The sequence below is a fragment of the Panthera pardus genome, unplaced genomic scaffold (genome assembly GCF_024362965.1).
Source record: "Panthera pardus isolate Hobbes unplaced genomic scaffold, ASM2436296v1 HiC_scaffold_22, whole genome shotgun sequence".
In the NCBI taxonomy this organism is placed as follows: domain Eukaryota; kingdom Metazoa; phylum Chordata; class Mammalia; order Carnivora; family Felidae; genus Panthera; species Panthera pardus.
In genome coordinates this window covers 5,715,209-5,728,919 of record NW_026526788.1, presented here as the reverse complement: position 1 = coordinate 5,728,919, position 13,711 = coordinate 5,715,209, and the positions used below count along the sequence as shown (strand labels likewise).

The 13,711-nt window shown below is 53.0% G+C and overlaps 1 long non-coding RNA gene across 1 annotated transcript in view; it reads left to right on the top strand.

Annotated features, from left to right (window-relative positions):
• The window catches only part of LOC128779098 (uncharacterized), a 36,356-nt gene that overhangs the window by 15,257 nt on the left and 7,388 nt on the right, over positions 1-13,711 (top strand). The window lies entirely within an intron of this gene.

Below are 13,711 nucleotides of genomic sequence, written 5' to 3'. Positions count from 1 at the left end.
CCTCATGGCGCTGGGTCATTGGCTGAAGCCGAAACCAACAGCATTTCTGTGGAGGAGGTAGGGCTGTGGGTGACATCCTCTTTCCGGAAGACTGAATTCTGGGGGACCCATTTCTGTTTCCAGCGTGGGGTTGTGTCTGCACTGCTCAGCTGCTTCTGTGAGAGCTGATCAGCTTAGCCCGACAGCTCTTGGCGTTGGACAGGAAGATGGTGTTTTGGGACCCGCTTCCCAGCTCTGCCTGCAGCTGCACGGCACCAAATGGCCAGATTCGTTCATAATTTGAGCCCAGTTAACTCTGTTTTCATAGATCCGGGTTCGACATGGTAGTGTTCGTTTGCTTAAATTAGAGACACAATCCCGAACCCGGAGGAAACTGACAAGGGCTATTTCACAGCCTCCTTTAAAAGATCTGGGGTTGCCCTTCAGATAGTGAGGTAATTTATAAGCGTTCCCCCTAAACTTGTTTCCAGAAACAGTGGAGCTTTTTCATGGTCATGGTTCAGATGTGCTTTCCCCCACAGAGGAACGGTCTAACAACTTCTCTGGCTCTCTGAGTTCCCCTCCCTGGACTGGAAGGGGCCTCGTCTCCAGGAACAGTAATAACATCGAACATTCCAGGTGAAGCTGGGGCTGTCCATCTCCTCTGTGCTCCTGGACATCCAAGAGGTCACAGGCAGCAGGAAAGAGAAAGGAGCCCTAAGTTGAGTCGGGGTCCACCTACCCTGCCCCCGTCTAGGCTGCTGACCCTCAGCAGAGGGCTCCATGCATTCACTGGGGTGTGGCCTTGGGTCCCCATGCCATGGAGCTGGTGAGGGTGGTTGGTCATAGCAGGCTCCACCGTCCTTCCTATACCCCACTCAGCCTGTCCCTTTCGGGGGCCCCACATCCCACATCCTTGGGACATGGCCCCATATCCAGAGATGTCACTCTAGGAGAGTTCAGGATGTTCAACCGCCACCCCAGCCTCCCTCTGCTTCTCAGTAGGGCCTCACTTGGTCTCCTTCCATCTCCTTCCATTTATGACCAATGGGATCCTCTCGGGATGCTGGCTGTTCCCAGTGTCTCATTCGGTTTGGGCTTCTAGAACAAACTATGGTAGACTGGGGAGGTTAAACGGCAGAGATTTATTTCTTACAGTTGGGGAGTCCAAGATCAAGGCACCAGCAGGTTCAGTGTCCGGTGAGGACGGGCTTCCTGGTTCATAGTTGGCCAACTTCTTGCTGTGTCCTCATATGGCAGAGAGAGAGGAAGCAAACTCTTGTGTCTCAGGGCACTGATCCTATGCGTGGGGGCCCCACCCTCATGATGGAATCACCTTCCAAAGGCTGCATCTCCTAACACCACCACACTGGGGATTAGGGTTTCAATATATGAACTTTGTTGGGAGCACAAACATTCAGTATATAAGAATATACTCTCTACTTCAGAGAGGGTGATGTGGGGCACAGAATGGCCAGTAATCATTAGGGATTGCCCCTAACAGAGGCTGTTTGCTCTGAACCATGGGAAGGTTGCCAAGGATACCAATTCGGTCAAGGGACAGCTAAATACAATCCCAACGGCTGTTGCCTGGCCCGTTGACTGTTTTTGAGGGCTGGCCTAATGCTGGCCCAACCCTGGGTGGATGGGCATGCCCTTGGGGGTACCTAGTAGGTATTCTTTATTTAGACTTTTCTGTGACCATCCTCGGGTTAGAGGTTTCCTGGAATAGTCTAGGTGGGCATCTGTACATTCCTTCATATGTTCAGAAAACACTTATTAAATAATTGCGGTGTGCTAGGCTCTTGGGAAACAAGATGGAAAATAAATGCGGTCCCAGCCTTCATATAACTCAGTCTTAAAGAGACTGTAGGTGAGGAAACAGGTGTATGAGCTAGCTATCACTGTGTAACAAAAAACCTTGCAAAACTATCAGGAGCGTATAAGAATAAACATCTATTTTCATAGATTTGTGGGTTAACTGGGATGGTTCAGTTTCAGGCTGTAGGTCTGTGAGCATTGGTTGAGCTGATTTTATTCCAAGGTGGTCCATCCCAGGTCCCAGGCTAAGGGGCCACAATGACCTGGCACTAGATTCTTCTATCGATAATGACAGGGCTACGAAAGAGCAAGTGGAAACATGCAAAACTCTCAAGACCCAGGCCTGGAGTTGGCACAATGGCTCCTCTGTCCATATGCCCGTGGCCAACACAAAGCCACACTGCTAAGCCTGAAGCCAAGGGGCGGGGAAGAGCATTCCCGAATGGCGAGGCTACATGTATGGAAGGGAAGAATGGGGCTGATAATGCAATCCACCACACCATGGGCAGCTCCCTTAGGCACTGACCGCTGGGGGAGCATGAAGGGGCCTAGGGGGCTGGCAGTGGTTGGGGTACTAAAACAGGGCGGCGGGGGGGGGGAGCGGCAGGGTGGGTGGGCACAGGTCAGTACAGCCGTGAACTGTGTTAGTTTTCTGGGCTGGAGAAAGCAGGTGTTCCAAGCAGGGCCTGTGAAGGTGCTGGTTCCTGGCTTTGTGGCCTCTGTGTGCCCATGGCTATGCCAACTCCAGCATCCGGAGGGTGCATGGGCACGAGTCTGGCCACATTCTCCGGGGCCTTGGTATGCTGCACGGAGGGGAGCACTGAGGCTCTGCTTGTCCTGTTCTTGCTCCCGGAAGGGCAGGCCCCTCTCTCTGGCCTAGGCCAGCCCACCGTCTGATGTCTAAGCTCTGAGCATAGCCCAGGACATGGCAGGTGCAGCCAGCCATGCATCCAGGGAGGCACTTCCCCCAAGTCCTTTGGCAGTGTTGGGCCCCTCTGAGTGTGGCGCTAGAGGCTTCCTTCCCTTCCCGCACGTCTCCCCTTTGGGCCCATGGAGCCACGCACTCAGCATTCTCCGGAACCCAGCCGCGTCTCTGTCAGCCTCCTGGCTCAGGGCCCCCTCTTCTTTGCCCTGACTATTCTGAGAGCCTCCCAATCGGTCCCTCTGCTCCCACCCTTGTCCCCCCTCTGTTTCTTCTTGACACAGCACCCATCCCAACCCGTAGCTCGCAGCACGTCACTCCCTACTTCACCCCTTCTGCGGCTTCCCATTGCGCCGAGGGGAGAAACCTCCACCTTTTAGGGTGGCCTCTGGGAAGTCGAGGCTCTTGGAAAACGACACTCGGGCATTATTTGCCTCTTTCCCCGGTGCTGTCTCACGGGTGTGTGGTGGATTCCCACGGGCTTCACCAGAGAGCTGCACCACGATTCCAGAAGCAGAAATGAGAACTCGGTCCCGAAGCCAGGCACCGAAGGGATGCACAAACCCGTGAAACAGGACCACTCTCGCCACCGCTGCGTTTTAGAAATAGTCCTCTCTCGTGAAAACGTGGTATTTATGTCAGCATGCAGGAAGTTTATTATTGCTATTTTTAAGTGAACGAACAGGTTTTAAAACTGCTTCGGTTTCATTTCTAAGACAGGGCATTTGAAAGACGGAACCCACGTGAGCGGAAGCCCTCCGGAGGTTTCCATAATAGACATTTTCAAGGGTGGTAAAGGGTTCCCGAGACCAAACAGTTTGAGGACCGTGGCTACAGAGTATTGCTGAAACTTAACTTGTCTAGGTCTGTTGAGAAGATTATATGCAAACATGAGTGCAGGGCACTGGGTACGTAGCAAGCGTTCAGCGAGTGCTTGCTAATATCACGACTATGTAACAACGGTACCGTACGGCTGTATTTTAATTCAAAACAACAACAGTAATGAAAGAAACATTGATTTGAAGCCTACGAGGAGGGGAGGAAGAATTTGCTCTGTATGTGCGTTAAGAGGGAGACGGGGAGTTAGAAGAGGTGGCTTCTCTGGGGTAGGGTTGAAGCCCCCGCTGAAAAGGCTGAAGGTGGGTTTTCTCAGCTGGGCTCGTGGCTGGCAGTGAGGGGCCCGGCCTCCGCCCGTCTGTGGTAGGTGGGATCTGAAGTGCTTGCCCAGCCCACGCCTTTGGGGGACCAAGAGTGGGTGATGGGACTTGGCTTCACTGGACAGCGCTCTCGCGGCTGCATCCAAAAGGCCAAACACAAAGAAAATGCTGGCTTTGTCCAGGACGGAGCAAATCTGTTGCCTCTCCCTTGGCTGGCGGCTCCCTGCTGTCTCATTTCGGAGTAACTGCTCATTTGGCTGGTAGAGTGAAACTAAGAGACAGGTTTGACCTTGGTATATTTATAGCCAGGAAGTAGGAAAGTATCATGAGTAAAACCAGACCAGGGAAACCATACGAAGTCCCCTGGGGAACAGCAGCGTTTGTGTGAATGTGTGAGTATGTGTGTCTGAGACAGAGAGAGAGAGAGAGAGAGACAGAGAATATGTTTGCGCGTGAACCATTTGGTCAAAGGCTTGATTATTTCTAGAAGGAAGCCTGATTGGCTCGGTCAACTTGACGACCAGAACTTCTTTCCTTATCTGAACTTAGTTTCCCCAGCTGTAAAATGGGAGCAGTGCCTGTGTCCTTGCTGCCCCTCTAAGGCACACGGCGGCGGAAGTCACATAACTATAAACCATGGCAGACATGAGGTGATCTAGAAGGCATTTGTCCCCTCTCCAATCCGGTAAGGAAAAAGCCACAGCGTTGCCGGCTGAGGAGGGGAAAAAAATGTCCAAACAGGAGCAGTTCAACTATCCGTGGCATCCTCAAACTTCGTTCAAGTTGCCCTTGACGCGGTGTGGCGACGGCAGAGAACAGTCAGCCCGAGGGATAAGGAGCTTCCGTCTGTCTGGCCCACGACGTCCTTGGCAACCGCGGGCCTCTCCTCAGACGGAAGCCACTTCAAGGCCTTGGGAGCCACGACCAGGGACAGCCCTGGCTGAGGGGGGGATGATATTGGTGGAGGTACGCCTTCACATAAAGAGTTGGGCAAGAGGAGAATTGCGGAGAAGAGGAAAAGTGCTCCCCCGCCGGGGGTGCAGAACAGACTTGTGTCCCTCACGGACAACGGGGGCCTGGCGCCCTCTCATCTTCCTTCTGTATAACGACAACTGTGTCCCCTCTGGCAGCAGTGAAATAGGGGATAACATCTGTGTTAGATGACATCTGAAGGGGGTGAGCCACCTTGAAGTGACCTCAGTGCTGAGGATGACAGTTTGGCAAGATGGCAGGCCGGTAGAGGTGACCCTTGGCCTAGAGGTAGGGTGACCATAGGCTTTCTTACACAAGGGGGGGACGCTTGTTTGGAAATGAAAGGAGGTGCTATTGGTAATGAAACTAGGCATCAGGAGAAGACTAGGACAGTCTGGGTACAGGAGACATATGGTCACCCTCTTGGAGGCCACGGGAGGCTGATGGTAGAGCTTACCCCGTGGGGTTTCCCAGGGAGGGTTGGCTAGGCCACTTCACAAGGGTTTAATGCACAGGGAGAAAGAGCCCCAGCATTTATGCCCGAAGAGGGGTTGGCCAGCAGGTGTGGTCTTGAGAAAAGGACAAAGGAATGTTCCTCTACAGGTCAAGGGGCCCTTTCTGGAGGTCTGGTGTGGAGACCCAAACTGCAGTCGTCATCATGCCGCCCACTCTTCCAGGGTTTTATACTTTCCAGAACACCCTCATAGGATCCGCGATATAATCAGAAAAGCCCACCCAACCGTCCAGGAGTGGATAGGGCAGATTATCACTTGAGAGGTGAGGAACTTTGAGGAACAGATGGGCCTAAAGCCCTCAGCCTGCGGGGAGCGAATTCATTTCCCAGCATCTGGCGGAGGGAATGTTCCATCCACGACGCTACCTACCAGGAAGATGGCAAAGGTCTGAGTTTCTTCCAATGCGTTTCTACCCAACTGGTGACCTTCAAGGCAGGGCAGGAATCAGGAAGGAGAAGCCCACGGGGCCACAGAACAGAGAAGCCTCTTCACGTGGAGCTTGGTAGCCTGTGTGCCTGTGGGGCTAAGCTTCCACCCAGGTCTGTGTCTTTGTGGTTTTATAGGACCAGCTGCGCCCAGGGCGTGGGGACAGGCTGGATGAGGGATGCACCAAACTACCGAGCCCACCAAGGAGAGTGGCCCACTGCCCCTGGAGTTTTGTGGAATGGCAGGAAGTTGGAGCTGAAAGTGGCCTGACGTTCACGTCCTCCAACGGCCTCATCTGCAACATGGAGAACCTGACATCTGTAGCAGGAGAAGGAGGCGACGCGTGTTTGCATCTCGCTTGCGGGAGCCTCGGTTAATCCGTAAACCCCTCTGAGACAGGAAATGTGATCTGAGGTCAGCTCTGTTGTCCAAACGAGTAGGTGGGGAGGCAGGCTTCAAACCCGGTTCTCAGGCTGACTCTGAAACCCACGCTCTTGGTAGCACATGGCACCCCCTCCCCCCGGGGCTTTGTCTGGAAGAGGTCAAGCCGCGCTGAAAGTATGCTGACCCCCATCTAAGTCTTTTTTAGGTCAACTCTCATTGTAAATGTTTTCTCTTTGATTTTGCAACCCTCGGCAATTAGTTACCAGGGCTGCAAAGGGAAGATAAGGTCGCAAGAGAGGAACCTCCCATCTGGCCCTAGTGAACCACGGGCAATTTCCGAGTGGCTCTCAGGCCGTCAAATGCAGTGACCCCACGAGGCCAACACTGAGGCCACACCGTAGATACGACTGGGCTTCGTTTTTCCATGATCTCAGCAGAACTGTATAAACCAGAAGCAGATCAGGTTCAGAGATGAGGGGAGGACATGGTCGCAGGTCCTAAAAGCCCACCCTCCCCAGCAGAGGGATCCAGATCGGGGGTGGGGAGAGCTGGGTGGGGGGAGAGGCGGGCGGATGCAGGTGTATTCTTGCATGGCCACCTCTGGTCTGCTGTCTCCAGAGATGCTGGAATGAGGGCTGTGTTCCCAAGAAGACAGTCTTGCAAAGAGGGACGCCCCTCACGTGGGGCCGGTGGTCTCTGTAGACAGTCTGGATCCAGCAGGAGGGGAAATTGTGCAAGCACTGAAGGGTGCAGGGGGCTGTCCTTGAGGCAAGGGTCAGCCCAGCAGAACAAACAGGTTGTTTTGGAAAATTGTCTGGCACCCTTCCCCTCGGCCCGCGTTCAGGGCCCAGTATTTTCCGAGTCTTTCGCCTTATTGGTTGATCAGCGCTTACCACATCCTTGAGAAACAGGTCAATGCAGGTGGCTGGCCATGTTCACCCCTGGGGCCGAGGTTGGGAGCTCTGATCCACACAGAGGCAAACAGAGCCACCCCCAGCCCTCCCGCCCCAGGGACCTCTGCTGGGCTGGTCTCTTCACCAATGACGGTTCTGTCTGTTTCCATTCGTGAGATGCTGCTTGCCTTTCAAGGCTCAGCCGAAAGTCTCTCTTCACTGCCTGCCGCCTTATCTTCAGTTTTAACCTTTCTGCGTTATGAGCATCTCAAACATTCCGCAAGCTAGGGAGCAGAGGACGACGCGCGTCACCCATGTGTCATCCAGAATCAAGATTCTACCGCACCCGCTTCATCTCTCTCTCTCTGAATTTTTTTTTTATAGCATCATGTCATTTCACTTCTGCATACTAGACTTTGCATCTCTAAAAATTACCGGCATTTTCAGACATAGTGATATTCTGGTTCGGGGCCTAAAAAGGGCCAGTGATTCCTTGCTGTCATCCAATACCCAATCCACACGGAGATTCCAATTGTCCCAATTTTTCCCCCCCTCACAGGTGATTCTTTTGAATCAAGCCTACCATGTGCTTTGGTTGAGTTTCTGAAGGAACGCGGCTAGCTGTTCTGAAGAACTCCCACACACGGCTTCTACCCCCAACTTTCCATTTATGCTTGTCTTACAGCCCTTATTATAGGTGCCCTCGATTGGGCCACTGCTGTCCTGGCCCCGAGTCCCCTCCACAGCGCGAGCTTTTTGAGGGCAGGCGTGATGTATTCTCTTCATCTCCGGGCCCCTCATGCCTCCCAACGTGACGCTTTGTGCATAATAAGTGTTCCGTTGACTCTCAAAAATGTCACCATATCTGAGCGACTTTTCTCTTTGCCACTTACAACTTAGGGTCTTAAGATTTTTGAAAATCGCCCCCCCCCCCCCCATGACCGGGAGTGACCGATGGGTCCAGTGAGGTTCATATGCAGAGCAGAGGACAGACCAGATTACCTTTACGACTCAGCACGACTCTGCGACTTTGGGTTCCAGAATCTGGCTGATGCCAGACATTGACTTCGTCCTCCGGCTTTGTCCTGGGATTTATCAGACTTCTCGTGGTTAAATTCCACAAGCTGGCGTGATCTGAGGAGGAAAATTAGGGCATGATTTCTTGCCATCCCTTTTTACAGCTTGGCAAGGGACAGAAAGGTTATCCTTCCCTCCCCGTGTTGCTGTGTCTTTAGTGAGCTTGCGTGGAGCTGAGGGCCTGGAACATTCGGGGGGTGGGGCCTCCTGCTCCTCACCTTGCTTTCTGACCCAATTCTCTGATCTTACAACCTCGGACTTGGTTGTTTCTAGAGGTATAATCTGTATGCCGTATTGAGAGCGGATGAGAAAATATGGCTTGGATTATGGAATTCAGCTTCGTGATTCATTTGTTCGACAAGCTTCTTTTGCGAACCTACCATGGGCCAGGCCTTGCCTGCCTGGGTTCTGGGAGTCCAAAGGTAGCCAAGGCCCACTTTACCAGCTAGGAGTTCGCTGGTTAATGAAATAGATCATTAGTGCCAAGGTAGAAGGAAGCCTGGACATTATAGAAGACAGAGAAGGGCAGCCAAGTTAGACTGCTGGAGTATGGGAGGGCTTCCTGGAGGAGGCAGTTTGTCCAATGAGTCTCAAAGGATGCATCGGAATTTACTGGAGAAAGGGGAAGGGGAAGAGGGAAGAACATTCCAGATATATTTCAAGGGTGTGGAATAACATGTGGAAAGGGAAATTATATTTACCCTGTATTTTCATTTTCTCTCTCTTTCTCTCTCTCTCTCTTTTACCCTATATTTTCAGAGATACTTGTAATATCATTCACACTTCTGAAATAATTTAAAGAAAATATGCCTTGGGGTACCTGGGTGGCTCAGTTGGTTAAGCGTCCAACTCTTGGTTTCGATTCAGGTCGCAATCTCATGGTTTGTGGGTTCAAGCCCCACATCGGGCTCTGTGCTGACAGCACAGAATCTGCTTGGGATTCTCTGTCTCTCCTTCTCTCTCTGCCCCTCTCCCATTTGTGCACTCTCTCTCTCTCTCTCAAAATAAATAAACATTAAAAAAATTTTTATTTTTTATTTTATGTTTATTTTTGAGAGAAAGAGAGAGACAGAATGCGAGCAAATGAGGGGCAGACACACACACACACACACACACACACACACACACAGAATCTGAAGCAGGCTCCAGGCTCTGAGCTGTCAGCATGGAGCTTGAACTCACAAGCCATGCGATCGTGACCTGAGCCAAAGTCAAATGTTTAACCGACTGAGCCACCCAGGCGTCCCAATAAATATTTTTAAAGATTAAAAAAATAGGCCTTGAGGATGTTAAATGATTTGTCCAAGGGGAGGAAGAGGAATTAGAATTAGGCCCACAGATTCTCTGAGAAGCAGGGCAGCATCCTGACTTTATTCGGTGCCCACGTTAACACCCATCCCTCCGTGAAGTCCCTCTGAAATTTTCACTCGTGCCAGTCATAGAAGGGCCGGGCCCGGGTGAGGGGGCATGCGGTGGTTGTGTTCCAGAACAGAATTGCAGAGAATTGCCTACGGCCTCTTCACAACATGCCCACGGTGCTCCTGGGGACCAGGAACCAAGGGCAACAAGCCTTATCTCAGAGAGTGGAAAAGTTTCTCTTCTTGAAGCAGACGCAGACTGTGTTATGTTGGCCTTCTGACAAGCTGGAAATACCAGACTACTGACCAAATAGGATTATTTGATGGTTTATGTATTCCGTGAAAACCATTGTGTTTTATTATGTATACGTGAAGTGTTAGTGAATGCAGTTAATCCAGCCACGATCTTCAGGAAGACCAAGACTTTTCTTCTCTTCACGTCAGATGATTGTTAAAAAACCTCTAAAAACTTAGAAGTGTTCCTCTAGAATAGTTCAAGGAGCTTTTGAAAATCCCCTTGACCCCTAAGTACTCGGCCCTGAAGCGATCACCATGGCAACGGGCGCTTTGAAGACCTCCTCAGGGGAAACAACAATGACCCAGCACCCACCACGTATTAGACAGTGTTCTAGACACTTCCACACGCAGTGCTGTTTAATTTTGGATCACGCACCCTACCAGAGGCAGTCATTGTTTGACCAGTTTTTACAGGGGAGGGGACCAATATTCTGACAGGTTCAATAACTCGCCAGTTTCACAGAGTAAGGAGCGAAATGACAATTCTGACCCCGAAGTCTCCTCTTCCCTCAGCGCCATGATTACATTTCACACATGAGAGGAGGCGCCCAAGACGCAGCTCTCGGGTCTGACTCTCTGGGTTTGAACCCAGACTCCAGTAATGACTCACTCGGGACAAGTTACTTGGCCCCTTTTCCTCGACCTCCCTGGTTGTAAATGGGGAAATAATGGTGCCTTCCTCATAGGAAGGATTGGAGGGGTCAGTCCAGGTAAAATCGTCCAGATGGTGCTTGGTGCCTCATGATAAGTACCTCATGAATGTTAACGACTCGTGTAGGGACCTTTGCTTGAAATCAAGGTTACCTTTCGCCTGGGCTCGTCTTGCTTGGGAAGAGGACAGGGTGTTGGTGCATCTTTGAGGGCTGAACAGTTAGGGAAGCGGTGGGCCATTCGGGACCGGGCTTCCTCCCGGCAGAGCCCTGGAGAGCTGGCTGGTACGGGGGGGTCCGGGAGGCCCCGAAGTTGCGGGCTGTTTCTGCCACCCTGGATCCATCCGAGGGATGAGGCACGGAAAAGCACATGGCTTTGGAGACAAAGGCTCCTGAAAATAACTAAAAGCTGGAAGCCTCTGTGAATTCAGCGATGCGCGATGTCCCTGCAGGTGCTTTCAGGGGAATCAGAACAGGGACAAACGTCCACCTGCCGCGGCCGGTCAAAACCAACCCCAGAGGGTGCAGAACAAGGCTCGGGTCAGAAGCTGAGTTCCCCGGGAATCAGTGGCCAGAGCGTCATTGCCTGCCGGGGAGTGGAGGAGGCCGTGCTGACCAGGGAGGACAGAGCAAGACGCCGGGTCTGGCTCGTCCACAGGGCAGGTGGGAGTGGGTCCGGGCGGGGAAGTGAGGACCACTGTTCACGTAGGAGGACCTGCTGGGCCACCTTGCAGGGGGTCAGAGAGGACCCACCAAGGAGAAGGCCTTTGAAGGCCAGCCAAGCCAAGGGGGAGCAGACAAGGGCAGGGCTGGACAACAGGAGGGGACTTCTGGCCTACGGCAGAGGAGGCTGGCTCGGGAGTGGTGGATCTTTCCAGCTCTGGTGGGTGAGGAAGGGGGTCCAGGTGGGAGAGAGGCCCTACCCCGGCCCTCTCGCTGCACTCCAATTATTTCTGCCGAGTTACCCCACCTCCCTGAATCTTGTTGATCTCATCTGCAAAATGGAATAAAAACGACAACTTCCTCTCCTTGTGCCTGTGAATGAAGGCTCTTGGTGCCACAAATGTTCGAGACATGGGAGTGCTCCTTGAGGGCCCGGGGACCTCGGAGGGAGCTAGAACCTCCAGGATGCTGTGGCGGTGTAGCTGTGTGTGCCCAGGGACCAGGCAAGGCCACCCCTTCCTGGAGCTTGACTTCAGTGTAAAGGCAGTGCGAGCTCTGCGTGTGGGTCAAGCCTGCATTTCCCGGGAGACCTTCCAGTCTCTACCACCTGGAAACCAGGCTTCCCCGTCACGGGGCCGAGCAGTGGCCTCCTCTGCAGGGCGCTCTCAGTGCCACCGAGTGTCTCCCCCGGTCTCCCCTGTCCTCGGACAAGGTAATGGTGATATACGTAGACCCCCGTGAGTGCCTCAGGCGGGTGGCTTTAATGGCTATCTTGGAGGTGACATTCCATTAGGGGTGATTGAACTTAATTTTAATGGCAGGATGACTTATGTTTTCATCATCCCCTCCCAGGCCTGAAGGTCAATGGGAAAACTTTCTCTCCTCCAGGAATGAACTCTTTGAAATCACTTAAGGCCACGCCAGGCTTGGTTAATGCTAAGATCCTGAATTGTAAGGGAACCTCTCTGCACCAGCGGGTTTGTTTGGCAGTGTGGGGTTCTTGGTTCGGGGACCCTGGAGCCAAGGATGGCAGAGGGTTGAAGGTTGACCCAACCACCCGCTGGCTGTGTGGCCTCGGGCAACTTACTTAACCTCTCTATGCTTCCTCGTGTTGGTGTAAGGATTCCAGGATTGGCTGGGTGGAAAACGGCTAGCGCAGTGCCTGAAACAGGGGAAATTGCCGCGTAAGTATGGGCTCCCGTAATCAGCTTTTTCGAGAAAGGGACAGAAGCAGCAGCCATTTACAGAACGAGCGTCCGAAGCCACAATGGAACAAAACGGGTGGTCGGGCTAAGGCGAGGGCTTCAGGCAGGAGCAGGTAGGTGTGGAAACGCAGATTGGGGCTGGCTGGTGAGGCATCGGAATTAAACCCCATCCTGAATGATACACGGGCGAGTGGAGGGCTTCCCGGGAGGGAAGGCGATAGGGAAGGGGTGTTTCTGGAAGATCTGTGCTGACAGTGGGGATGGAAAGGAAGAAATATGTATGAGAGCCATTAGGAAGGAAGCCTCCCCAGGAGCTTGCCGTAACTGGATGCGGGGTGGAGGAGAAGGACTTTGAGGTGCCGGGGGAGGTGACGAACAGGAGAGTGTCCTCACCAGCATTGGGTGGGGGGGAGCTGGTCTGCAGGGCAGAGGGTGTTTGGCGTTTCGATACCAGAACCTCGTGGCCGCCCGGAGCGATGTCAGGGCTGGGGATGTGGTTCCGGGAGCCGTCTGCAGAGACGGGGGGAGGAGAGAGAGAGGGAAGCAGAGAGGACCCAGTCCAGGCGTAGGGCAGCTTTCACAGGGTCTGAAGCTGATAAGGGAAGAGGAAATCACGAGGAAGGCCAAGAGCAGGGAGGAGGGCGGGATCATCCCCTGGGCAGGTGCAGGGGCAGCCCCGGGGAGCTGTGCGGGAAAACAGGGCACCGGCAGGAAGGGAGGCCTCAAGGTGTCGGGCGACTCAGCAGTCTTATGAATTTCTGCAAAGTGCCAGAAATGAGAAGATCTTGTCTTCCTCAAAGGAAATATTGACAACACAGCTGGTAGTCACAGAGCCCTGTGCTTCGGCTCCCTGGGCTGCCTTCCGGAGCCCAGACCAGGTCAATGTAATTTTGAGCAGACTGGCTCTGGATTGCCCACCTGTGACGGGGCGGGGGGACGGAGCGAGGGGCCTTTGTAGTGATGGTGCCTGGGGTCCCTCTCTGCCCCCTCGGCCCATGAGCCATCACTAAGTCACTCTGAGGACAGCGGTGGCCCTGCGCCGTGTGTGTGGGCCGTGTCACTCCCGCCCTCCCGCGAGCCCGGGGTGGCGAGAAGAACTAACGGGTGACATGAAAGCAGGGACTGCAGGCTACTTATGCAAATGTTACCACGTGAGCTTGCCGTTACCATCCTGTTTGTGCAGTCAAGAAATTCGAGGTTCAGAAACTTGACCGAGTTCATGGCAGAGCTGGATCCAGACCCAGACACTGGTACCCTCAGCTCAAAGCTCTTTCCATCACCACATGCTATTTTAACATTTAAGCGGAGTAAAGTAAAAAAATGCTTTTAAGGTTTATTTATTTTTGAGACAGAGAGAGAGAGACAGAGACAGAGACAGAGAGCAAGTGGGGG